Genomic DNA, 24,678 nt, shown 5'->3' on the forward strand with positions numbered 1-24,678 from the left:
AGTGCTGGGATTGAAGGTGGGCCCCACCGTGCTGGCTGTTATGATTTTTATTTTATGCCTACAGGTGTGTTGCCCGAAGGTCCGTAGCATGCAGGCCTATTGCCTGCGGGGGCCGGAAGAGGACTCTAGATTTCTTGGACCTGGAGTGATGGTCTTCTGTGGGACAGTATGTGGGTGGTGGAAAATGAAGCTCGGTCCCCAAACAGTAGCAAGTGCTCCTAACTGCTGAGCAACCGCTCTAGCTTCCAATACAGCAGTTTCAGAATTTCCTTTTAACAAAATTGTCTGGTTGTTTTTATGTGCCAAATATTATTAATAGCAGGGATAGCAATAAAGAGATCAGACCTGCGGGCGGTGGTGGGCACGCCTTTAATCCCAGCACTCGGGAGGCAGAGCCAGGCAGATCTTTGTGAGTTCGAGGCCAGCCTGGTCTACAGAGCGAGATCCAGGACAGGCACCAAAGCTACACAGAGAAACCCTGTCTCAAAAAAACAAAACAAAACAAAACAAAACAAAAAGCAAAAAAAAAAAAAAAAAAAAAACGAGGTCGGACATGTCAAAAATCGAGACTTGTAGGTTTGGGGGCATAACTAAATAGCATTGCTTGTTTTATGTTACAAAGTGAATTGGGACTCCAATAGGAGTCACTTTATATTATTGTCTGTTGCTTATTGGGGAGCTGTAAATGGTAAAGACTGGACAGTTAGTCCGGGGGTTAAGAGCACTGGCTGCTCTTGTAGAGGATCCAGATTCAGTTCCTGGCTCCTACATGGTGGCTCATAACCACCCATAAATCCAGATACAGGGTTCTGATCCCCTCTCCTGACCATCATGGGCACTGCTTGACTGTGGTAGACAGATACACAAAAGCAAAAGCATTCATATGCATAAAGTAAATCTTTTCTTTTCTTTTTCTTTCTTTCTTTTTTGGTTTTTTTGTTTTGTTTTGTTTTGTTTTTTGTTTTTTTGAGACAGGGTTTCTCTGTGTCTGTGTAGCTTTGCGCCTTTTCTGGATAACACTCTGTGGACCAGGCTGGCCTCGAACTCACAAAGATCCACCTGCCTCTGCCTCCCGAGTGCTGGGATTAAAGGTGTGGGCCACCACCGCCCGGCCATAAAGTAAATCTTTAAAACATACATTTTTATTTAATTAGTCTTTTTAAACCCAGGGTAGGTGTGCTATAAGGCTTCTCAGATACTTGTTTAATCAAGAAACATGGACTTTTAGTTATAATCACCATGGATGTCGTTCTTATTGAAGGTGCCTGTTTTGAATAATGTGCATGAGAAGAACTAACTAAAGGCTTTGGATATTTCTAGTAACAGTCTTCGGAAGGGATGGAGAGATGGCTCAGCAGTTAAGAGCACTTGACCTTCTTGTAGAGGACCCAGGTTTGGTTCCCAAGACCTGTGTGACATCTCAGAACCATCAAACATTTGATCAGACCCTGTCCAAGGGCACCAGGCACTCAACATAGAAAACACTATCTGAAGGGACGCCAGCCAGCCCGAGCGTGGCAAGCACAGCTCTGGTGGGCCTTGCCCTTCTCCCCCATTCCCTCTGCCTTGCTAAAAACCTTTAGACTACATTCCTAAAGCTAGCCACCACGGTCTAGTCCCTTATTTGGCCACTTCCTCCTCCTGAGGCTGACTACTAAGGTCCAGCTATCAAAGTATTAAGTCTGGCAATCAAAAGCTTCCTTTGGCTCACCTAACGAACATGCCCAATTAAAATTAAACACCTCATCCCAACACTGGGTTTCCCCCTTTACCTTTATAAACTGACATTTGCCCATGGGCCACCTCTGTCTCCCCTCTATCCAGAGGTAGCCTTTGGTCCCTCTGGGACAAATACCCCTGCCCCCTCTCCTCCTTGTTCCCTTAGTCTTCTGCTTCCCATTTTGTCTCTTATTCCCTGCCCTCTGTCCCTCTGGGGCAAATATATCTCTTTGTGTTGAGAACTTGGCCCTGGGGCTCCTGAGCCCATACTGGTCACTTCCCTATCCAGCAAGCCTAGTACAGCAAGCCCTGAATATTCCAACACAGCTGAAGCCCAAGAAAACGACCTTAAAACCAATTGTATGAGATGATAGAGCTCCTTAAAGAGGAGATGAATAAATTCCTTAAAGAAAGCCAGGAAAAACAAAGTGTGGTGAAGGAAATGGATAAAACGGTTCAAGACCTCAAAGTGGAAACAGTGGAAACAGAAGCAATAAAGAAAACACAAACTGAGAGATCATATAGAAAACTGTTTTCTTTCTAAAATAGCTATATTCCAAACCAAAATCCAGGCAGCTGTATCCAAAACACAGAAAATGTGTATTTTGTATCTTAGCTATCTAACAATTATAAATACAGGCAAAGCATGCTATGAATCCTGCAGACATTTACATTTTCTTCTGGCCAACAAAACTGCACTAACCAACTTGTTACAATTTTGTTTGTTTTTATTTTTATTTTGCAGTACAATTCAGTTCTACATATCAGCCACGGATTCCCTTGTTCTCCCCCCTCCGGCTGCCCTCACCTTCCCCTCAGCCCAACCCCCATTCCCACCTCCTCTAGGGCAAAGCCTCCCCCAAGGACTGAGATCAACCTGGTAGACTCAGTCCAGGCAGGTCCAGTCCCCTCCTCCCAGGCCGAGCCAAGCGACTCTGCATAGGCCCCAGGTTTCAAACAGCCGACTCATGCAATGAGCACAGGACCCGGTCCCACTGCCTGGATGCCTCCCAAACAGATCAGGCCAATCAACTGTCTCACCCATTCAGACGGCCTGATCCAGTTGGTGACCCCACATAGTTCATGTGTTTCCATTCGTTTGGCTATTTAATTTGTTACAATTTTAAGCCAAGTGGCAACAGACACTTAGAGATTTCCCTTTGAACCTTCAGACAGTGAGAAGCAGAGATATTATCTGATTTTTATTTGTTTGGTCGATTTTTTTTTTCAGCCTTTACTACCGAGTCCTCTCTTTGCCTTCCTGATGCGCATGTTCATCATTTGATGAGTATCTCACCTCAGTCACTCTAACCTTCTTTGAGCCCGAAGCTCCGAAAACATTGTATAAGAGTAATTATGTTTATGAGTTAATGACTAAACATTAGAGTCATCTGTAAACCTTAAAATGCTGTACTACGTCTGTAAACGGGCTAAAGAGGGTTTAAAGGAACCGGGTGTGGTGGCACAAAGCTCTTATTCCTAGAACTATGTAGACACACCCTGTCTCCGGGTGAAGGTAGTGGGCATTGAGGGGGAATGCAGAGAGAGACAGAGAGTGAAGGGAGAGGGGTGCGGGGAGGGGTGTTTAAAGAGCCAGAGAGATGGCTTATAGGCAAGGGCAAGGGCGGTTGCCATCAGGCCTGACAGTCCAAGAGCTTGATCCACAGGGCCCACGCGGTAGAGAGAGATCCGACTGTCACAAAGTGTCCGCTGGCCTCCACACGCCAGTCAGGCACACACACACCGCCACACACACACACACACACAGACAACACAGAAAACAGAGTACTCATTTATTTTGTATATATGTATTTCTGCCAGAGTGTATGCAGGAGCCTGAGGAGGTCCAGAGAGGGCACAGTGGATCCCCTGGATCAGGAACACGGACTTGGGTCACCCCAAATACCATGTCCCCACGTAGTGTCAGCTTCACGGTGTTTCTGTAGAAGAGAACAAAGAAACCCATACATCAAGAGCTTTTTAAAATACAGGGGTGGAGACACGAGGTAGGTAGGTTGGAGCGAAGCGGGGAGACCTCTGCTGTAGGGCTGGCTCCCGGGCTCCCTGACCACATTCTCCGACTTGGTGTTGGAGGGAGATGGGGGTCTGTTCGAACTCACCAAAACCAGTCACAAGGCTGTTAGGCCAAGCGGTGGGCAGCCCACGGCTGTTCAGGGTTTGGGGACAATTCAAGATGATTTGTCTCTGGTCCTTCAACACTCCATCCAGCTCTCCGCGAGCAAGAGAGTTCGCCAGCCAACGTGGCAAAGGGGAGGGGTGTGATGTCACCCTTGGGTGCCAGTCGGGGGCGTGGTCTATGCAGATGAGGGGCGCGCAGGGGCTGCCGGTCCGCACCCGCTGCGGAAACGCGAGGGATTTCGCGCGGCGTGGGAGGGAGCGCGGGTCCGCGGGTAGCAGCGGAGGGCAGGAACCGGGCGCGGGTCCGGGGAGGCCCGATCGCTGTCGGCGAAGTAACCGTGTGTTGAGAGCGCAGGTCCGGGGTGTCTGAGCGGTGTGTGGTGGGGAGGCAAACATACTTACCTGGCAGGGGAGACACCATGATCAAGCAGGTGGTTTTCCCAGGGCGAGGCTCACCCATTGCACTTGGGGTGTGTTGACCCCTGCGATTTCCCCAAATGCGGGAAACTCGACTGCAAAATTTATGGTAGTGGGGGACTGCGTGCGCGCTTTCCCCTGATTTTTTCCGGTAACAAAAAACAGACACCTATTTACTAGGTGTTTGGAGCAGCTGGAGTCATAGACCTGTAATCCACCAGCTCTTCAGCATTTAGAATCATCTCTTCGCACTTTTGACAAGAACCATAAGAGGTTCTAGATTAATACAAAGACAAAAGGAAAACAAGACAGAAAAAGCAATATTGGACGACTGGAGTGGAGTCTCTGCCTGACAGACAAACAGCACTTTTAGGGAAACTACGTCCCAACCTGGGTTTCACACTCCAGACCTTCCTCTCTTTCTTTCTTTCTTGGTTCCCGTGTTGAACATGAGCACCACTCCTGGGTCCCGGGGCCAGCAGCACCACTGTCCAAAACCTGTTGTAAGTTTAGTAAGAACGAGTCACCCCTAGAAACCGCTGATAGGAAGCAATTCTTCCTCTGCTTTGTTCGTTTCTCCCCGTCTCCCCCGTTTTTGCGGTGAATTGAAAAGAACAAACACACCCGGGTGACTTTATTGTCTTCCTAATGAAGTTGGCTTCGACCGCGTCCGCTCGGTTCTAACGCTCCAGTCTCTTGGATACGTGCGCCCTGGGGCTCCACGGGGCTCGCGCCTCCTCCGGGCCCGGCTGCGTGTCCCCACCCACCCACCCCACCCTCGCTCCCGCCCGTCCCTCTCCACCCCGGGTCCAGTCCCGCCGTCTCCCTCCCGTCCGGCCTCCCCGAGCACCGCACCGCGCTCGCCGCCTTTCCCACGCGGCCGCGCCGAGGCTCCAGCACACACCGGGGTGACGAGCCCTCGCGCGTCCGTGCTCGGGGTCTGCAAAGGACCCGACCCTAAAGCGCCCTTGGGCTCCTCCGCCGAGTCCTGCTGGGCGCCGGGGCCGCGAGCCCGCCAGCGTGGAGCCCCGGAGCCCCGACCCCGGGTGGCCGAGGGTCCCTGCGTCCCGGCGTCCCGGAGCCGCCGGCGGCTCGCCCCGGGTTCCTGAGGTTCGCGCGAGCTCGGGGAGCGGGTGCGCGGCGCGGGTCACGGCGGGGCGCGGGCCCGGGGGCTTCGGGGCTCGGTCGTCCCAGGTGTGGCCGCCGCGGTGACGCCGGCCTCACCAAGGAGACGCCGCCCTACCTGCCGCACCGTCTCTGTGGCGCAATCGGTTAGCGCGTTCGGCTGTTAACCGAAAGGTTGGTGGTTCGAGCCCACCCAGGGACGACGGCCCTTAGGCTTTTAACAGCTTTCCCAGGAAACAGCCACTGTGAACGACTGGGAAATGCACGTTCCTGCATTCTGCTGAGATCCTTGAGACCCACATAAAACTCAAGCCTATGTGTGAAAAAGCCCTACCTTCCCCTGTCACACATTATTCACGGCCAGGCCTCTGGCAAGGAAAATTTCAACAGGAAAGCTTTTTTTTTTTTTTAAACCCCCCCCACTCCGAATGGGGGCAGCAGTAGACAAACCCCCTGCAGCTGTCTTTGGTGTATTACAGAATGGGTAAAGTAGGAATGCTTTCTCAATAAAAGAAAATTATGGACAAGTCCCCAAAGCACAGGACACAGACCGGATTTTAATAAAACAGGTAAACTTTACACCACTGTTTAAAGATACGCATACAAGAAGGGCGACCCTGCAACGTAATTGGTAATCAGAAAACCCTGGAACCAATTTAATTCGAAAACCACGTGCTGTGGAAACATAAATCACAGACACGGGCAGGACGGGCCGTGTGGTACGGAATCCCGGGCCGTGGGGTTTGGGTCTCTGCAGACCGGCGTCCACCGAAGCCTCCGGACCGCTGGTTTGCTGCCCTGCTCTCTGCAAGGACCCGTAGCAGTCTGCCCCTCCCGCGGTGCTCCAGCCTCGGCCGACAGCAGGCGGTGGAAGTCTGTCACGTGCTGGGGAAAACACTGCTCCCGCAGGAGTGGCATCGACCCACGCACTTCCCAGTTAGCAGCCGCCCTCTCCACCCGACCGAGGTGCAGATCGTGTCCCCGGCGCCGCTCCCAACGCAGCAGCCGGAGAAACCCCGATGCAGGACAGGCGCTTCCAAAGCGTCGGGACGCCCGTGGGGCGTGTGGCTCGCCGTGATCGTATAGTGGTTAGTACTCTGCGTTGTGGCCGCAGCAACCTCGGTTCGAATCCGAGTCACGGCACTCGCGCCCGCCCCCGCATGCTGCTTTCTTGCCCCCTGCGCCCCGTACCTGGCTAACGTCTTGCCACAGGCTCCAGTCTCCTTGTCCGAGCCCAGCTGACTCCAGGAACTCAAGCAGCACTGTTGCAGTTTGGGGCTGTGGTCTTCGCTGTCCATCCCGCTGTCTCCGGTGCACTCGTAAATTCGCCTTCACCGTCATCACGCCCAAGACCTCGGACATAACACCCTCACCCCTAATTTTGGCCTTGGTCAGGATGATACAGGGTCTGAATGTTCTGTCTGGTATTTGTCTTAGTGGTAACACATCACAAGTGGAAAAACTTGTTTTATGTGTGCTGCCCCACCCCCTTGAGAGTAAAATCTTTATCGTCTACATGCTGAATAATTATTGAAGGTGAAAATCCGTTCTAACAAAGCAACAAGACTACAATTTCCATAGAATACACTCTATGATCTAATCGACACAAGAAAATAAGAATACTCATATATATATATATCTCCTGGTCAAAGAGATGTGAGAAGCATGAGCCGCATCCCCACGGTGATCCGTTCTCCAGAGCCCCACTGAGAGGAAATTCCAACACACTAGGACACTTAACACAACCTGGGCTCATCCCAGTGCAGGACGGCAGACGGGAGACGGATTATGTCTAGATGTGCTCTTTAAGTGTGTGATAGCTTTACTTGAGACGCTTTTATTAGTGAGTTACAGAACAAATACTATTCGATGGGCTATTTGGAATTAATTTGAAACCCATTTGACAGACACTCACGTTTAAAAGTGGTGGAATAATCTCACAGTATAAAAGACAGGGGCTGAAGAAGAGCCTGCTTGATGGACATGCAGAAAACCGTTTTAAATTATGCTCGTGTGTTTGTGTAAGCTCCCATGTGCTTGTGAGCACACGTGTCCCAGCATGCTGTGGGGTAAGGTGGCAACTTGAAGGAGTCAGTTCTCTCCTTCCACTCCACCATGTGGGCTCAGGGCGGGAACTCTGCACGTGACAGACTTCCACCGCCTGCTGTCGGCCGAGGCTGGAGCACCGCGGGAGGGGCAGACTGCTACGGGTCCTTGCAGAGAGCAGGGCAGCAAACCAGCGGTCCGGAGGCTTCGGTGGACGCCGGTCTGCAGAGACCGAAACCACACGGCCCGGGATTCCGTACCACACGGCCCGTCCTGCCCGTGTCTGTGATTTATGTTTCCACAGCACGTGGTTTTCGAATTAAATTGGTTCCAGGGTTTTCTGATTACCAATTACGTTGCGGGGTCGTCCCTTCTCGTATGCGTATCTTTAAACAGTGGTGTAAAGTTTACCTGTTTTATTAAAATCCGGTCTGTGTCCTGTGCTTTGGGGACTCGTCATGATTTTTTTTTTATTGAGAAAGCATTCCTACTTTACCCATTCTGTAATACACCAAAGACAGATGCAGGGGGTTTGTCTACTGCTGCCCCCATTCGGAGTGGGGGGGGGGGTTTAAAAAAAAAAAAAAAGCTTTCCTGTTGAAATTTTCCTTGCCAGAGGCCTGGCGGTGAATGATGTGTGACAGGGGAAGGTAGGGCTTATTTTACACAGGCTTGAGTTTTATGTGGGTCTCAAGGATCTCAGTAGAATGCAGGAACGTGCATTTCCAGTCGTTCACAGTGGCTGTTTCCTGGGAAAGCTGTTAAAAGCCTAAGGCCCGTCGTCCCTGGGTGGGCTCGAACCACCAACCTTTCGGTTAACAGCCGAACGCGCTAACCGATTGCGCCACAGAGACGGTGCAGTAGACAGGGTGGCGTCTCCTTGGTGAGGCCGGCGTCACCGCGGCGGTTACACCTGGGACGACCGAGCCCCGAAGCCCCCGGGCCCGCGCCCCGCCGTGACCCGCGCCGCGCAGCCGCTCCCCGAGCTCGCGCGAACCTCAGGAACCCGGGGCGAGCCGCCGGCGGCTCCGGGACGCCCGGACGCAGGGACCCTCGGCCACCCGGGGTCGGGGCTCCGGGGCTCCACGCTGGCGGGCTCGCGGCCCCGGCGCCCAGCAGGACTCGGCGGAGGAGCCAAGGGCGCTTTAGGGTCGGGTCCTTTGCAGACCCCGAGCGCGGACGCGCGAGGGCTCGTCACCCCGGTAGTGCTGGAGCCTCGGCGCGGCCCGCGTGGGAAAGGCGGCGAGTGCGGTGCGGTGCTCGGGGAGGCCGGACGGGAGGGAGACGGCGGGACTGGACCCGGGGTGGAGAGGGACGGGCGGGAGCGAGGGTGGGGTGGGTGGGTGGGGACACGCATCCGGGCCCGGAGGAGGCGCAAGCCCGGTGGAGCCCCAGGGCGCACGTATCCAAGAGACTGGAGCGTTAGAACCGAGCGGACGCGGTCGATGCCAACTTCGTTAGGAAGACAATAAAGTCATGCGGGTGTGTTTGGTTTTGTTCTTTTCATTTCACGGAAAAAACAGGGGTCAGTGGTGTTGTTGGCCCGGGACCCAGGTGTGGTGCTCATGTTCAACATGGGAACCAAGAAAGAGAAAGAAAGAAAGAAAGAAAAAGAAAGAAAGAAAGAAAGAAAAAGAAAGAAAGAAAGAAAGAGAAAGAAAGAAAGAAAGAGAAAGAAAGAAAGAAAGAAAGGAAGGAAGGAAGGTCTGGAGTATGAAACCCAGGTTGGGACGTAGTTTCCCTAAAAGTGCTGTTTGTCTGTCAGGCAGTGACTCCAGTCGTCCAATATTGCTTTTTCTGTCTTGTTTTCGTTTTGTCTTTGCATTAATCTAGAACCTCTTAAGGTTCTTGTCAAAAGTGCGAAGAGATGATTTCAAATGCTGAAGAGCTGGTGGATTACAGGTCTATGACTCCAGCTGCTCCAAACACCTAGTAAATAGGTGTCTGTTTTTTGTTACCGGGAAAAAGTCAGGGGAGAGCGCGCACGCAGTCCCCCACTACCATAAATTTTGCAGTCGAGTTTCCCGCATTTGGGGAAATCGCAGGGGTCAACACACCCCAAGTGCAATGGGTGAGCCTCGCCCTGGGAAAACCACCTGCTTGATCATGGTGTCTCCCCTGCCAGGTAAGTATGTTTGCCTCCCCACCACACACCGCTCAGACACACCGGACCTGCGCTCTCAACACACGGTCACTTCGCCGCCAGCGATCGCGGGTCTCCCCGGACCGCGCCCGGTTCCTGCGCTCCGCTGTCATCCGCGGACCCGCGCTCCTTTCCACGCCGCGCGAAATCCCTCGCGTTTCCGCAGCGGGTGCGGACCGGCAGCCCCTGCGCGCCCCTCATCTGCATAGACCACGCCCCCGACTGGCACCCAAGGGTGACATCACACCCCTCCCCTTCGCCACGTTGGCTTGGCGAACTCCCTTGCTCGCGGAGAGCTGGATGGAGTGTTGAAGGACCAGAGACAAATCATCTTGAATTGTCCCCGAAACCCTGAACAGCCGTGGGCTGCCCACCGCTTGCCCTAACAGCCTTGTGACTGGTTTTGGTGAGTTACGAACAGACCCCCATCTCCCTCCAACACCAAGTCGGAGAATGTGATCGGGGAGCCCGGGAACCAGCCCTACAGCAGAGGTAGACCAAAGAGAGATATGCATGGTAATCCTTTACCTTCAGGAAACTTGATGAAGGGCTCAGCTTGGGGCCCAGGAACAAACAAGATGAGCTACCTATTTTCTGATGCAATGGGATGACTCATCACCAGCTATTGGGGGAACACAGGCTCAGCATTGGGGATTTAATGCCTGCTACTCAGGAAGCGCTGCTTTAGACCTGACGGTGTCAAACATCCTTTGTTATCTCCACAAATTCCTTGTTATAGAATAGCCACTGCGGTGTATGGTCCCCTTCCCCTAGGAACAGTAGGAATAATTTGGGAAGAAGCGGTTTAATGTCTCAAGGATTTATTGTACACCCAGGAATTACAGATGAAGATTACCAGGGTGAAAATAAAATTATGGCATATGTAAAAAGAACTATGCAAAGAGAAGCTGGTGATAGAACTGCTCAGTTGTTATTACTCCCATGTTTTAAAGGTAAAGCAGCTCCTGTATGTAGGAGAGAAGGTTTTGGAAGTATGGGGGAAAAGGTATTTGGCAAACAGTCATCAATGGTGAAAGGCCTAAACTGAAAATAAAACTAAATGAGGTTGATATTGAAGGATTATTGGATTCTGGTGCCAATGTATCTATAATTTCACAAGAATCCTGGGATCCCAACTGGCCTTTAAAAGAATCTGTAGGCATTGGAGCCTTATCTTAGGTAAAACAGAGTGTAGAGTGGATTAGATGTGTAGGGCCTGAAGGACAAATAGGGATGTTAAAGCCTTGTGTAGCTGATACAGCCATGAATTCAGGGGGGAGAGATTTGTTGCAACAATGGGGAGCTCAAATGAATATTCCTACAATTTCAGAAACAGCTTGTAAATGATGTTTAAAATGGGGTATGTTCTGGAAAAGGTATTGGAAAAAGTTATCAAGGAAAATCACAGCCTATACAGGTTGTCCAACAAGATAAAACAGGAATTGGCTCTCCAAATTTAGAGTAGGGGCCACTGCTGGTAACCCAACTGCTCTGCCTTTGAAATGGCTAACTAATGAGCCTGTATGGGTGGAGTGATATTTTATTGACTGCTTCTGATACAAATATCTTAGAAAAAAATGTTTAACGTGATACAGAAAATTTTACCCTGTTGGGGATTACAAATTTCTCCTGAAAAAAAAAATACTAATAACTAAGGAGATTCTCTTAGTTATTTGAGATTTAAATTAAGTAAACAGAGAATTCAGTAGCAAAAGGTACAGATTAGAAGAGATCAGTTCCACACTTTTTTGTTTGTTTGTTTGTTTGTTTGTTGAGACTGGGTTTCTCTGTGTAGCTTTGGCTCCTTTCCTGGAACTCACTCTGTAGCCCAGGCTGGCCTCAAACTCACAGAGATCTGCCTGCCTCTGCCTCCCGAGTGCTGGGATTAAAGGCATGCGCCATCACTTCCCAGCTTTTTTTTTTCAGTTCCACATTCTCAATGATATTAAAAAATTATTGGATGATATTAACTGTTTGCAGCCTACCATTGGATTGTCTATTTAAGAATTAAGTCATTTGTTTCAAAATTTTCAAGATGTCTCAGATTTAAACAGTCCAAGACAATTAACAGCTGAGGCTGAAAGGGAATTAGCCCAAGTAGAACAAAACGTACAAAATGCCTCTGTGGGTGGATTAGATCTCACAACTGAATGTATTTCCATAATTGTACCTTCCAATCATTCCCCTACTGGAGTCCTTATGAGAGGGGCAGTAATATTTTGGAATAGATTTTTCTAGCTCACAAACAAAGTAAAAAGTTAAAGACCTATATAAAAAGGGTTTCTGAATTTATCATAAAGGGAAGAATAAGACTTCATCAGTTGTCAGGAAAGGATCCAGCTGAGACTGTAGTACCCTATACCAATGCTGAAATCTTGCAATTGTTGGTGATTAATGATGTTGGCAAAGAGCTGGCAGTAATTTCTCAGGAGAAATTAACAACAAAGTTAAAAAAAATAAGGAACTTCAATGTATAAAAAGAACTGAATAGATTCTTCCCTGCATAGTGAGAAGAGCACCTGGAGCCCTTACATTTTATCCTGATGCAAATAAATTAGGAACAGCTGGTTATAAAGCAGGAAGCATCAGTAAAGTAATTCTAAGTCCATATGATTCGGTTCAAAGATCAGCTAGACAGCCCCCACCGAGTCTGTTTGCTGTCCCTTCCCTTCTGCTTCTGAGTTGTGTCAGGACATTTGGGGAACTTCTGACTCACAGCAAGAGACTGTGGCCTTTCTACAGAAAGTGATGACTCAAGGCATGAGGCAGCTGTGACCTAGAATGGATCCGAACACTCTGTCTGAGGCCAACCCAGGGCCCAGCTGCCGATCCTGCGAAACCCAACAACTTGGAGGTGTTGCTGAGATTACCCTACTAAACAACCTGCTCAGCTGAGATCCATTCGGGAGAGGATTCAGAATCCTACAGTCTGTGGTCTGAGGAAACAAGACCCGCTGAGGAGTTGACGAATGAGCAAAATGTGACCTGAGAACATAAAAGAAGGTCCAGCCACCGAACCAGATCACCAGAATCATAAACCTACATTACACCCACTGGGAACAGGTAAGCTCCATCTCCGGACCGGCAGATCAGGTCTCTAGCCCCTAGGCCCTACCCATTGGAGTCCCAGGGACCAAACAGATACCTTTCCCTGCTCTCCCACCAAAAAAAAAAAAAAAAAAAAAAAAAAAAAACCTACAAACCTAACAACCACTGAAACCATAAGCACACCCTGCACCAACTGGGAACAGCTGCTCCCTGAGACAGAACCCATTAACACTGATTGGACTAAGCTGCTCCAGAAGAAACAGAGCCCAACAGCACTGATTTAACCAAGAACTCCTAGTGGACCAAGACTGTCAATTAGAACAAGAGAGGCACCTTCAGACACAGACACTGCCTACACTGAGCAGAGGAAGAAATGAGTAGACGCCAGTGCAAAAATACAGACAACAACATACAGACCTATATGACAACATCAGAACCTAGTGATTCTACACCTGCAAGACCTGAACATACCAACGCAGAAGAAACAGAAGAAATCAATCCTAAAAATGACTTTAAGAAGATGATAGAGGCCCTTAAAGAGGAAATGAAAAACTCCCTTAAAGAGGAAATAAAAAATTCCCTTTAAGAAATGGAAGAGGCCGGCCCCCAGCTCCCATCTTGCCCTGGACTTCCCTTCTGAAGCACAGCTCCCAGCTCCCATCTTGCCCCGGACTTCCCTTCTGAAGCACAGAGCTCCCATCCTGCCCCGGACTTCCAATTTGGACAAGAGAGCTCCCATCTGGACAAGAGAGAGAGACTTCCTGAATCTGTCAGCTCTGTCTGAACCAAGTGTGCGGATAAGGCCAAGAACGAACCACAAGGAGATGGGCAGACGTCAAGGCAGAAACACATACAACAAAATGAATAGCAATACACCATCACCAGGCCCTAGCCCTCCTCCAACACCTAGACCTGAACATCAGAAATTGGAAGAAGCAGAAGAAAATAGCCTTATGAATGTCATCATGAAGAAGCTAGAGGCTCTTGTAGAGGAAAAGACAAAAAAATGTGAAGAACGCTGTAAACAACTAGAGGAAAGGGCAAACAAATTAGAAGAAATAAAAAAAGTCCTGGAAGAGAACAATAAAATACTGAAAGAAAATCAAGAAAAATCAATGAAACAAATGAAGGAAACAGTCTAAGACCTGAAAAGGGAAATAGAAAAAATGAAGAAGACACAAACAGAGGGAATGCTGGAAATATAAAATCTGAGAAAACGATTGGGAACTTCAGATGCAAGTATAATCAACAGAATGCAAGAGATGGAAGAGAGAATCTCTAGCGTTGAAGATACAATAGAAGAAATAGATTCATCAGTCAAAGAAAACACTAAAGTCAACAAAGTCATGAACCAAAATGTCCAAGAAATTTGGGACACCATGAAAAGACCAAACCTAAGAATAATAGGGGTAGAAGAAGGAGAAGAATACCAACTCAAGGGCACAGAAAATATATTCAACAAGATCATAGAAGAAAACTTTCCCAACTTAAAGAAGGAAATGCCTATGAAGATACAGGAAGCCTATAGAACACCAAACAGACTAGACCCCCAAAAAAAGTCCCCTCGCCACATAATAATTAAACAATTAAATGTACAGAATAAAGAAAGAATATTAAGAGCAGCAAAGGAAAAAGGCCAAGTGACATATAAAGGCAAACCTATCAGAATAACACCCGATTTCTCAATGGAGACTTTGAAAGCCAGAAGGTCCTGGACAGATGTAATGCAGACACTAAGAGACCATGGATGTCAGCCTAGACTAATATACCCAGCAAAACTTTCAATCATCATAGATGGAGTGAACAAGACATTCCATGACAAAGCCAGATTTAAACAATATTTATCCACAAACCCAGCCCTACAGAAAGCACTAGAAGGAAAATTCCAACCTAAGGAAGTCAGATACACCCTCGAAAACGCAGGCAATAGATAAAGCCACAGCAGTAAACCCCAACGAAGAAAAGTACACACACATCACCACCAAAAAATAACAGGAATGAACAATCACTGGACATTAATATCCCTCAATATCAATGGACTTAATTCACCTATAAAAAGACATAGGCTTACAGAATGGATACGAAAGCAGGACCCATCTTTCTGCTGCATACAAGAAACATATCTCAAATTCAAAGATAGACACTACCTAAAAATAAAAGGCTGGGAAAAGACTTTCCAATCAAACGGTCTTAAGAAACAAGCGGGTGTAGCCATCCTGATATCCAGCAAAATAGACTTCAAACTAAAATCAATCAAAAGAGATCAAGAAGGGCATTACATACTCATCACAGGAAAGATCCACCAAGATGAAGTCTCAATTCTGAACATTTATGCCCCAAACACAAGGGCACCCACATATGTAAAAGAAACATTATTAAAGCTTAAATCACATATAAAACCCCACACATTAATAGTGGGAGACCTCAACACCCCACTTTCACCACTGGACAGATCCCCCAAATCGAAACTTAACAGAGAAATAAAGGACTTAATTGATGTCATGACTCAAATGGACTTAATCGACATCTACAGAACATTCCATCCTAACAAAAAAGAATATACCTTCTTCTCAGCACCCCATGGAACCTTCTCTAAAATCGACCACATACTTGGTCACAAAACAAATCTAAACAGATACAAAACAATTGGAATAACCTCCTGTGTTCTATCACACCACCATGGTCTAAAGTTGGATTTCAACAACAACAAAAACTACAGAAAACCTACAATCTCATGGAAACTGAACAATACCCACCTGAATCACCAATGGGTTAAGGAAGAAATAAAGAAAGAAATTAAAGACTTCCTAGAGATCAACGAAAATGAAGACACCACATATCCAAACCTATGGGACACTATGAAAGCAGTACTAAGAGGGAAATTCATAGCACTAAATGCCCACATAAATAAGCTGGAGAAATCTCACACTAGTGACTTAACAGCACACCTGAAAGTTCTAGAACAGGAAGAAGCAAAGTCTCCCAGGAAAAATAGATGCCAGGAAATTATCAAAGTGAGAGCTGAAATCAATAAAATAGAAACAAAGAGAACAATACAAAAAATTAATGAAACAAAGAGTTGGTTCTTTGAGAAAATCAACAAGATAGACAAGCCCTTATCCAAACTAACCAAAAGACAGAGAGAGAGCATCCAAATCAACAAAATCAGAAATGAAAAGGGGGACATAACAACAGACATTGAGGAAATCCAGAGAATCATCAGGTCATACTTCAAAAACCTCTATTCCACAAAGCTGGAAAACCTAAAAGAAATGGATAATTTTCTGGATAGTTACCACATACCTAAATTAAATCAAGACCAGATAAACTATTTAAATAGTCCAATAACCCCTAACGAAATAGAAACAGTCATTAAAAGTCTCCCAACCAAAAAAAGCCCAGGACCAGATGGTTTCAGTGCAGAATTCTACCAGATCTTCAAAGAAGAGTTAATACCAATACTCTCTAAATTGTTCCATACAATAGAAACAGAAGGAACATTACCAAACTCCTTCTATGAGGCTACAATTACCCTGATTCCCAAACCAAACAAGGATACAACAAAGAAAGAGAACTACAGACCGATCTCCCTCATGAACATTGATGCAAAAATACTCAATAAAATACTGGCAAACAGACTCCAAGAACACATCAAAACAATTATCCACCATGATCAAGTAGGATTCATTCCAGGGATGCAAGGATGGTTCAACATACGAAAGTCTGTCAATGTGATACACCATATAAACAAACTCAAAGAAAAAAACCACATGATCATCTCACTAGATGCTGAAAAGGCATTTGACAAAATCCAACACCCCTTCATGATAAAGGTCTTGGAGCGATCAGGAATACAGGGAACATACCTAAACATAATAAAGGCAATTTACAGCAAGCCAACAGCCAACATCAAATTAAATGGAGAGAAACTCAAAGCAATTCCACTAAAATCAGGAACGAGGCAAGGCTGTCCGCTCTCCCCATACTTATTCAATATAGTACTTGAAGTTCTAGCCAGAGCAATAAGACAACATAAGGAGATTAAGGGGATACAAATTGGAAAGGAAGAAGTCAAGCTTTCCCTATTTGCAGATGACATGATAGTATACTTGAGCAACCCCAAAGATTCCACCAAGGAACTGATACAACTTATAAACACCTTCAGCAACATAGCAGGATACAAGATCAACTCAAAAAAATCAGTAGCCCTCCTAGATACAATGGACAAAAAAGCGGAGAAGGAAATCAGAGATACATCACCCTTTACTATAGCCACAAATGACATAAAATACCTTGGGGTAACACTAACCAAGCAAGTGAAGGACCTATATGACAAGAACTTTAAGTCCCTGAAAAAAGAAATTGAAGAAGATGTCAGAAAATGGAAAGATCTCCCATGCTCATGGATAGGCAGAACTAACATAGTAAAAATGGCAATCTTACCAAAAGCAATCTACAGATTCAATGCAATCCCCATCAAAATACCAACACAATTCTTCACAGACCTGGAAAGAATAATACTCAACTTCATATGGAAAAACAAAAAACCCAGGATAGCCAAAAGAATCCTGTACAATAAAACAACCTCTGGAGGCATCACGATCCCTGACTTCAAGCTGTACTATAGAGCTACAGTAATAAAAACAGCTTGGTACTGGCATAAAAACCGACATGTGGACCAATGGAATCAAATTGAAGACCCTGACATTAATCCGCACACCTATGAACAAATAATTTTTGACAAAGAAGCCAAAAGTGCACAATGGAAAAAAGAAAGCATCTTCAACAAATGGTGCTGGCAAAACTGGATATCAACATGTAGAAGGCTGCAAATAGATCCATATCTATCACCGTGCACAAAACTTAAGTCCAAGTGGATCAAGGACCTCAACATAAATCCAGCTACTCTGAACCTGCTAGAAGAGAAAGTAGGAAGTAGTCTTGAACGCATTGGCATAGGAGACCATTTTCTAAATAGAACACCAGTAGCACAGACACTGAGAGAAACAATCAATCAATGGGACCTCTTGAAACCGAGAAGCTTTTGTAGGGCAAAGGATACGGTCAACAAAGCAAAGCGACAGCCTACAGAATGGGAAAAGATATTCACCAATCCCACATCTGACAGAGGACTGATATCCAGAATATATAAGGAACTCAAGAAATTAGATATCAAAATGCCCAACAGTCCAATTAAGAAATGGGCTATAGAACTAAACAGAGAATTCTCAACAGAGGAAACTCAAATGGCTGAAAGACATTTAAGGAATTGCTCAATATCCCTAATCATCAGGGAAATGCAAATCAAAACAACTCTGAGATACCACCTTACGCCTGTCAGAATGGCTAAGATCAAAAACACTGAAGACACCTTATGCTGGAGAGGATGTGGAGCTAGGGGAACTCTCCTCCACTGCTGGTGGGAATGCAAGCTTGTACAACCACTTTGGAAATCAATATGGCGCTTTCTTAGAAAATTGGGAATCCATCTCCCCCAAGATCCAGCTATACCACTCTTGGGCATATACCCAAGGAATGCTCAACCACACCACAAGAGCACTTGTTCAGCTATGTTCATATCAGCATTGTTTGTAATAGCCAGAACATGGAAACAACCTAGATGCTCTTCAACTGAAGAATGGATAAACAAAATGTGGTACATATACACAATGGAATACTACTCAGCAGAGAAAAACAATGACATCATGAGGTTTGCAGACAAATGGATGGACCTAGAAAAAAATCATCCTGAGTGAGGTATCCCAGACTCAGAAAGACAAACATGGTATGTACTCACTCATAACAGGATACTAGATGTGGAACAAGGATGACTGGACTGCTACTCACATCACCAGGCAGGCTACCTGGAAAACAGGACCCCAAGAAAGACACAGGGATCGCCCAATGACAGAGAAATGGAATGAGATCTACATGAACAGCCTGGACATGAGTGGGGGTAGTGAAGGGCGAGGGTCGAGGGAAAGAGAGCTTGGGTGAGTGGGAGATCCCAGCTGGATCAACAACAGAGAGGGAGAACAAGGAATAGGAGACCATGGTAAATGAAGACCACATGAGAATAGGAAGAAACAAAGTGCTAGAGAGGCCCACAGAAATCCACAAAGATACCCCCACAACAGACTGGTGGCAATGGTCGAGAGACAGTCCGAATTGACCTACTCTGGTGATGGGATGGCCAAACACCCTAATTGTCGTGCTAGAAACCTCATCCAACTACTGAGGGATCTGGATGCAGAGATCCATGACTAGGCCCCAGGTGGATCTCTGGGAGTCCAATTAGCGAGAATGAGGAGGGTTTATATGAGAGAGAATTGTTGAGACCAAGGTCGGATAAAGCACAGAGACAAATAGCCAAACAAACGGAAACACATGAAATATGAACCAATGGCTGAGGGGTCACCAACTGGATCAGGCCCTCTGAGTGGGTGAGACAGTTGATTGGCCTGATCTGTTTGGGAGGCATCCAGGCAGTGGCACTGGGTCCTGTGCTCATTGCATGAGTCGGCTGTTTGAAACCTGGGGCCTATGCAGGGTCGCTTGGCTCGGCCTGGGAGGAGGGGACTGGACCTACCTGGACTGAGTCCACCAGGTTGATCTCAGTCTGTGGGGAAGGCTTTGCCCTGGAGGAGATTGGAATGGGGGGCGGGATGGGGGGAAGGTGAGTGGGGCAGGAGGGGGGAGAACAAGGGAATCTGTGCCTGTATGTAGAACTTAATTGTATTGCAAAATAAAAATTTAAAAAAAAAAAGAAATGGAAGAAAAAGCAAACAAAAAATTGGAAGAAATCAAAGAAAGCCAAGAAAAAGTAATTAAACAGATGAAGGAAACAATTCAAGATTTGAAAACTGAAATTGAGACAATAAAGAAAACAAACTGAGGGAATGCTGGAAATAGAAATCCTGACTAAACAAACAGGAACTACAGAAGCAAGCATAACCAACTGAATGCAAGAGATGGAACAGAAAATCTCTGACACTGAAGATACAATAGAGAAAATAGATTGTCAGTCAAAGAAAACACTAAAGACAAAAAGTTGTAACACAAAACATCCAAGAAATTTGGGACACCATGAAAAGACCAAACCTAAGAATAATAGGGATAGAAGAAGGAGAAGAATACCAACTCAAAGGCACAGAAAATATATTCAACAAAATCATAGAAGAAAACTTTCCTAACCTAAAGAAAGAAATACCTATGAAGATACAAGAAGGTTACAGAACACCAAATAGGCTGGATCCCCAAAAAAAGTCCCCCTGCCACATAATAATCAAAACACTAAACACACAGAACAAAGACAAAATATTAAGAGCTGCAAAGGAAAAAGGCCAAGTAACATATAAAGGCAGACCCATCAGAATAACACCAGACTTCCCAATAGAGACTATGAAAGCTAGAAGGTCCTGGACAAATGTTATGCAGACACTAAGAGACCACGGATGCCAACCCAGACTATTATACCCAGCAAAACTCTCAATCACCATAGACGGAGTAAACAAAATATTCCATGATAAAACCAGATTTAACCAATACCTGTCCACAAACCCAGCCCTACAGAAAGCACTAGAAGGAAAAATCCAACCTAAAGAAGCTAAACACACCCATGAAAACTCAGGCAATAGATAATCCCACACCAACAAATACCAAAGAAGGAAAACGCAACACTACCACAAAAAAAGTAACAGGAATTAACAATCACTAGTCATTAATATCCATCAATATCAATGTTCTCAACTCACCTATAAAAAGACACAGACTAACAGAATAGATAAGAAAACAGGATCCATCCTTCTGCTGCATACAAGAAACACACCTTAACTTCAAAGACAGATACCACCTCAGAGTAAAGGACTGGGAAAAGACTTTCCAATAAAATGGACCTAAGAAGTAAAATGGTGTAACTATCCTAATATCTAATAAAATAGACTTCAAACAAAAATTAATCCAAGAGATCAGGATGGACATTACATATTTATCACAGGAAAAATCCACCAAGACGAAGTCTCAATTCTGAACATTTATGCCCAAATACAAAGGCACCCGCATTAATAAAAGAAACATTACTAAAGCTTAAATCACACATCAAACCCCACACATTAGTAGTGGGAGATTTCAACACACCACTCTCACCAAAATACAGATCTACCAGACTGAAACTTAACAAAGAAATAAAGGACCTAACAGATGTTATGACTCAAATGGACTTAATAGATATCTACAGAACATTCCATCTTAACACAAAATAATATACCTTCTTCTCAGCACCCCATGGAACCTTCTCAAAAACTGACCACATACTTGGTCACAAAGCAAATCTCAACAGATACAAAAACAGTGGAATAACCTCTTGTATCTTATTGGACCACCATGCCTTAAAATTAGATTTCAACAACAACAAAAATTATAGAAAGCCTACAATCTCATGGAAACTGAATAATGCCCACCTAAAACATCAATGGGTCAAGGAAGAAATAAAGAAAGAAATTAAAGATTTCCTAGAATTCAATGAAAATGAAAGTACAGCATACCCAAACTTATGGGATACTATGAAAGCAGTGCTAAGAGAAAAATTCAAAGCTCTAAATGCCCACATAAAGAAGATGGAGAAATCTCATACCAATGACTTAACAGCACAACTGAAAGCTCTAGAACAAAAAGAAACAAACTCACCCAGGAGAAATAGATGCCAGGAAATAATCAAATTGAGGGCTGAAATTAACAAAATAGAAACCAAGAGAACAATACAAAAAATCAATGAAACAAAGAGTTGGTTCTTTGAAAAAAGTCAACAAGATAGACAAACCCCTAGCCAAATTAACCAAAAGGCAAAGAGAGAGCACCCAAATTCACAAAATCAGAAATGAAAAGGGAGATATAACAACAGACAACGAGGAAATCCAGAGAATCATCAAGTCATACTTCAAAAACCTGTACTCCACAAAACTGGAAAATCTGGAAAAAATGGACAATTTTCTGGATAGATACCACATACCAAAGTTAAATCAAGACCAGATAAACTATTTAAATAGACCAATAACCCCTAAAGAAATAGAAACAGTCATCAAAAGTCTTCCAACCAAAAAAAGCCCAGGACCAGATGGTTTCAGTACAGAATTCTACCAGATTTTCAAAGAACTAATTCTAATACTCTTCAAATTGTTTCACACAATAGAAACAGAAGGAATATTACCAAACTCTTTTTATGAGGCTACAATTACCCTGATACCCAAACCACACAAAGATTCAACAAAGAAAGAGAATTACAGACCAATCTCCCTCATGAACATTGATGCAAAAATATTCAATAAAATATTGACAAACCGAATCCAAGAACACATCAAAAAAAATTCTCCACTATGACCAAGTAGGTTTCATCCCAGGGATGTATGGATGGTTCAACATATGAAAATCTGTCAATGTAATACACCATATAAACAAACTGAAAGAAAAAAAACACATGATCATCTCATTAGATGCTGAAAAAGCCTTTGACAAAATCCAACACCCCTTCATGATAAAGGTCTTAGAGAGATCAGGAATACAAGGAACATTCCTAAACATAATAAAGGCAATTTACAGCAAGCCAACAGCCACCATCAAATTAAATGGAGAGAAGCTCAAAGCGATTCCACTAAAATCAGGAACAAGACAAGGCTGTCTACTCTCCCCATATTTATTCAATATAGTACTTGAAGTTCTAGCTAGAGCAATAAGACAACAAAAAGAGATCAAAGGGATACATATTGGAAAGGAAGAAATCAAACTTTCACTATTTGCAGATGATATGATAGTATACATAAATAACCCCAAAAATTCTACTAGGGAACTCCTACAGCTGATAAACTCCTTCAGTAAAGTGGCAGGATACAAGATCAACTCCAAAAAATCAGTAGCCCTCCTATACACAAATGATAAAAGGGCTGAGAAAGAAATCAGAGAAACATCACCCTTTACAATAGCCACAAATAATATAAAATACCTTGGGATAACACTAACTAAACAAGTGAAGGACCTTTTTGATAAGATCTTTAAATCTCTAAACAAAGAAATTGAAGAAGATATCAGAAAATGGAAGGATCTCCCATGCTCATGAATAGATAGGATTAATATAGTAAAAATGGCAATCTTACCAAAAGCAATCTACAGATTCAGTGCAATCCCCATCAAAATCCCAACACAATTCTTCACAGACATGGAAAGAAAAATACTCAACTTCATATGGAAAAACAAAAGACCCAGGATAACTAAAAGAATCCTGTATAATAAAGCAACCTCTGGAGGCATCACCATCCCTGACCTCAAGCTCTACTATAGAGCTATAGTAATAAAAACAGCTTGGTACTGGTATAAAAACCAACATACAGACCAATGGAATTGAATTGAAGACCCTGACATTAATCCACGCACATATGAACACCTGATTTTTGACAAAGAAGCCAAAACTATACAATGGAAAAAAGAAAGTATCTTCAACAAATGGTGCTGGCATAACTGGATGTTAATATGTAAAAGATTATAAATAGATCCATATCTGTCACTTGTAAACTCAAGTCCAAGTGGATCGAAGACCTCAACATAAATCCAGTTACACTAAACTTAATAGAAGAGAAAGTAGGAAGTACTCTTGAACACATTGGCACAGGAGATTGCTTCCTAAATATAACACCAGCAGCACAGACACTGAGCACAACAATTAATAAATGGGACCTCTTGAAACTGAGAAGCTTTTGTAGGGCAAAAGACACAGTCAATAAGACAAAAAGACAGCCTACAGAATGGGAAAAGATCTTCACCAACCCCACATCTGACAGAGGGCTGATATCCAAAGTATATAAAGAACTCAAGAAACTAGACATCAAAATACTGAACAATCCAATTAAAAAATGGGCTAAAGAGCTAAACAGAGAATTCTCAAAAGAAGAATCTCAAATGACTGAAAGATGTTTAAGGAAATGCTCAACATCTCTAGTCATCAGAGAAATGCAAATCAAAATGACTCTGAGATACCACCTTATACCTGTCAGAATGGCTAAGATCAAAAACACTAATGACAGTCAATGTTGGAGAGGATACAGAGCAAAGGGAACACTCCTCCACTGTTGGTGGGAATGCAAACTTGTACAACCACCATGGAAATCAGTATGGCAGTTTCTCAGAAAATTGGGAATCGATCTACCTCAAGACCCAGCCATACCACCCTTGGGCATATACCCAAGGAATGTTCAATCATACCACAAAGATACATGCTCAACTATGTTCATAGCAGCACTATTTGTAATAGCCAGAACCTGGAAACAACCTAGATGCCCGCCATCTGAAGAATGGATTAAGAAAATGTGGTACATATACACAATGGAGTACTACTCAGCAGAGAAAAACAATGACAGCATGAAATTTGCAGGCAAATGGATGGAACTAGAAAATATCATCCTGAGTGACGTAACCCAAACCCAGAAGGACAAACATGTTATGTACTCATTCATAAGTGGATTCTAGATATAAAGCAAAGAACAATCAGACTGCAACCCACAAAACCAGGGAGGCTACATAGCAGGGGGGACCCTAGGATGACTGTGGCTTATAATAAGTTTTGGTTTTACTCAATTACTGGGCAAGCCTCAATGAAACATTTCACTATTAGGATAAGAATTTATACTGAGCCGGGCGGTGGTGGCGCACGCCTTTAATCCCAGCACTCGGGAGGCAGAGCCAGGCGGATCTCTGTGAGTTCGAGGCCAGCCTGGGCTACCAAGTGAGTTCCAGGAAAGGCACAAAGCTACACAGAGAAACCCTGTCTCGAAAAACAAAACAAAACAAAACAAAACAAAACAAAAAAAAGAATTTATACTGTATCAAGCTGATAATAGAAAAATAAATAAATAAATAAAAATGGGGAAAATATATATATATACACCCCCCAAAAAAAGAAAAAGAAAAGAAATCCATTTATAGATTTTTTAAAAATCACTTTGAGGCTGGGGAGATGGGACAGTTGGTAAGGTGCTTGCTACATAAGCGTTAGGATT

General features: G+C 44.7%; 1 long non-coding RNA gene and 5 other non-coding genes across 6 annotated transcripts; 3 read left to right on the forward strand and 3 right to left on the reverse strand.

Moving 5' to 3' along the window:
• Nucleotides 1–3,498: 3,498 nt before the first annotated feature.
• Nucleotides 3,499–3,967, reverse strand: LOC131912588 (uncharacterized). Its single transcript, XR_009379653.1, has 2 exons — nucleotides 3,840–3,967; nucleotides 3,499–3,659 (listed from the first exon to the last, which is right to left on the reverse strand). It is a non-coding gene; the product is annotated as an uncharacterized LOC131912588 (long non-coding RNA).
• Nucleotides 3,968–4,252: 285 nt separating this feature from the next.
• Nucleotides 4,253–4,416, forward strand: LOC131913904 (U1 spliceosomal RNA). The gene has a single exon (XR_009379980.1). It is a non-coding gene; the product is annotated as a U1 spliceosomal RNA (small nuclear RNA).
• Nucleotides 4,417–5,528: 1,112 nt separating this feature from the next.
• Nucleotides 5,529–5,602, forward strand: Trnan-guu (transfer RNA asparagine (anticodon GUU)). Its single transcript has one exon. It is a non-coding gene; the product is annotated as a tRNA-Asn (tRNA).
• An 869-nt stretch (nucleotides 5,603–6,471) lies between these two features.
• Nucleotides 6,472–6,543, forward strand: Trnah-gug (transfer RNA histidin (anticodon GUG)). The gene has a single exon. It is a non-coding gene; the product is annotated as a tRNA-His (tRNA).
• A 1,683-nt stretch (nucleotides 6,544–8,226) lies between these two features.
• Nucleotides 8,227–8,300, reverse strand: Trnan-guu (transfer RNA asparagine (anticodon GUU)). The gene has a single exon. It is a non-coding gene; the product is annotated as a tRNA-Asn (tRNA).
• Nucleotides 8,301–9,415: 1,115 nt separating this feature from the next.
• LOC131913950 (U1 spliceosomal RNA) lies at nucleotides 9,416–9,579 on the reverse strand. Its single transcript, XR_009380019.1, has one exon. It is a non-coding gene; the product is annotated as a U1 spliceosomal RNA (small nuclear RNA).
• Between the last annotated feature and the right edge of the window lie 15,099 nt (nucleotides 9,580–24,678).

The sequence above is a fragment of the Peromyscus eremicus genome, chromosome 6, assembly GCF_949786415.1.
Source record: "Peromyscus eremicus chromosome 6, PerEre_H2_v1, whole genome shotgun sequence".
Lineage (NCBI taxonomy): Eukaryota > Metazoa > Chordata > Mammalia > Rodentia > Cricetidae > Peromyscus > Peromyscus eremicus.